Raw genomic sequence first — 3,042 nt, 5'->3', positions numbered from 1 at the left:
GTATTTTTATAAAAAAATGGATTTATAATCACAAACTAAAATATGAAGTTGTTTTGAAACTACTTTAATCAATTTATTAAATTAAATTACAAGAGATTATTAAGATACCAAGATAGTCCCATCATCAATCTACATTATAACAGCTTACACAGGATGTGATTTACAAGAAACTTTGGCGCCATGGCAATGGTCCCTGGAACTTTGATTCAATCTAGATTCAGTCCCTCAATTATAAAATATTCATTTTAACCCCCGAATTTTGTAAAAATAGTCATATAAAAAACCATTGTCTTACATAAATCAAAAGGCAAAACCATTCATGCAAACATATCAAAGCTTAATATACCATCAAACCTTCAAATATCAACTATATTGCCAGTAGGAAGAAATACAAGATACATTTTTCGGTCTTTAATTTAATAAACACTGCAATACAAACACTGCACAAACAAAAGAACTACAATTCTTTATACAAATAGTAAATGTGTGCAATTATTCAGAAACCTCCACAATCAAGTCAATTAAAAGTATCATATTCAAAGAGAGGTCCCAAAGCTTCTTTGCCATTTCCGGGTTCACAGCATGAAACCTTAGTTTAACTACATTTGAGTCTGCAAAATATTTCCCAGTCATTCCCTGAACTTGAGGATGCAATGCCACATAACAAGGGTAGCACTCTCATTATTATGATCATAATAATGAGACTTTTCATTATAACGGAGATCATAATAATGAGAGTTAAGTCTTAAACTATTTAATCTAAAAAAAGTTTTTGATCACAGGATCATTAAGAATAGGACATTAGTGATATGATTTGATCAATATATGTGTGATAGTCTCTATAAGATAAAGATTAGTTGATCTCATTAACTAAATCACATATATAGATGATGTATATGAAGATATAATCATTGAACTGACTCAATTAAGGATTCCTTATGGTTAATGTTATCATAAACTGTCAATAGGATATTCTCTTGAAGAATGAGATATATTAGTTCCTTTGACCTGAGTTCATCATAGTAATTAACAAGTTATTTATCATACTTTGATTATGGACATCTATTGTCCTAGAGCAATAGTTGAAAGGATATTGGGTATGATTAAATACTTGTAGAATTAATGATGAATCAAGATGGAATATGTTGACTCTTGGTAATGAGTTTGAGCTCTATGTTGTCATTATTTATAACGACTAAATTAAGTCCTTGGCCAAGGCAATTGAATGAAGAAGAAAAGAGTTTCTTAAGTCATTCGTTGGTCGGTTATAATTGACATAAATCATATTTGGTAACCTATTGAGATTTGACACTCCAACCATATCCTTGGGTTGACCCGGGGCTTTATAGACAGAAGGAAAATATTACATTATTCTTCAACGGGTTCTTGAGAGCATTTATATATTTCATGTTATCCGGTCGTTAAGGAGTGTTTCTAGACACCAACCTTGATTAGTAAATTAGTATGACTAATTTGCTATTGGCTTAGTATTGAACCTATGGGATCACACACTAACGAGTGTTCTAATCTTTGCTAAAGGATTAATTATTTTATTATTTGATAATTAAATTAGATTATTGATTAATCAAATAAATAAATTAATTAGTCTAAATGGAATATTATTATATTTTTTACTAGCATAGAGATAATTAATATTAAAGGACAAATTGAATGATGATTGCATGTGATGGTTTTGGGAAAACCAAAAACCACATGAATGCTTGATGGTTTTGGTTTTGGGAAAACCAAAAGATGGTTAAAAAAAAACCCAAAGGTTTTGAGAAACCATAGAAGGCATGATACATTGGCTTAAAAAGATAGATGAAAAAAAGGACATTCCATCAAATGAGTTTTGAGAGTCAAAACCTATGGTTCAAGTTGTTCGTCGATTCCATTTTGTCAAAAGGTTGATAGCAAAAGTTGGTCGAGGTGTGGATACGCATAGAGTTTTCGCATTAACGAAGAGGTTTGGAAAGAAAAAAGGAATATGCTTCAAAGGTATGTTTTAGATCCGATCTTTAACTAGTTAAATGAATTTCAAATGCAATAGGTCCTCCATTGGATTATTTCGCCTTCCGCTGTGTGTTTTGAACACCGAATAATTCTTCAATTAATTGGTTGAGTCTAAATAGGATATGTTGTTTAATAAATGATGCACACTTGTCTAAGTATGAGCTATACTTGGGCATAGTAGAGATTTCTTTCCCTGAGTTGCTTAATATTTATTTCGAGTTTATTTGTGTGCCTCACTAAGCATGTCATCCCAAAATAAAATACTCCCTCCGTTCATTTTTACTTGTCAAATTTACCTATTTCACACCCAGTAAAAAAATCGGTTTAAGTTATTTGATAATCTAAATTTTAAAAAAAATTTCATTACTTTCCAAACTACCTCTATAAAAACTCCACTAAGTGGGGTATATGATTTAATATTTAGTTGATTGTGATTTATTGAAAATTGTACAAGTACATTAAATTAAAGAGTGAATTTGAAAAACATTATTTAATGCTGCACAAAATTTTTAATGTGACAAATAAAAAAAAACAAAGAAGAGTTCAAAAACGTGACAAGTAAAAAGGAATGGAAGAACTAGTATGCTTTCATAAAAATAAAAAGCAAACACCATTCAATAAAGGAGATTCCGGGAAAATCTTAGTTGCAATTAGTCCGGGGTGAACTGAATTGGCGGTCACATTTGCGCCTTGCTCCTGTTAAAAAAAAAAAGAAAAGAAAAAGAAAAAAAAAGAAATCGGTTACTGAGAATATCATGATATGATTACAATAGAAACAGGAGAAGTAAGCATAGCAACGCATTTGACTAAGCATAGGTCATATACATTTAGAATGACTCATGAATTAATTTCAGTAATATTAAAAAACAGGAAAACTAATAAAATATCTTAGCAGACGATGCTCGCTGCATGTAAATGTATCAGAAAAATATTTAAGGAAAATTAATACCTTCAAAATGCTAGAGAGATGGTTTGCGTGCAATATGTTTGCAAGCTTTGATTGACCATAACTAAGATAACAATGGTACC

Source organism: Dioscorea cayenensis, chromosome 2 (assembly GCF_009730915.1).
Source record: "Dioscorea cayenensis subsp. rotundata cultivar TDr96_F1 chromosome 2, TDr96_F1_v2_PseudoChromosome.rev07_lg8_w22 25.fasta, whole genome shotgun sequence".
Taxonomy (NCBI): Eukaryota; Viridiplantae; Streptophyta; class Magnoliopsida; order Dioscoreales; family Dioscoreaceae; genus Dioscorea; species Dioscorea cayenensis.
This window is presented reverse-complemented; position numbering follows the sequence as displayed.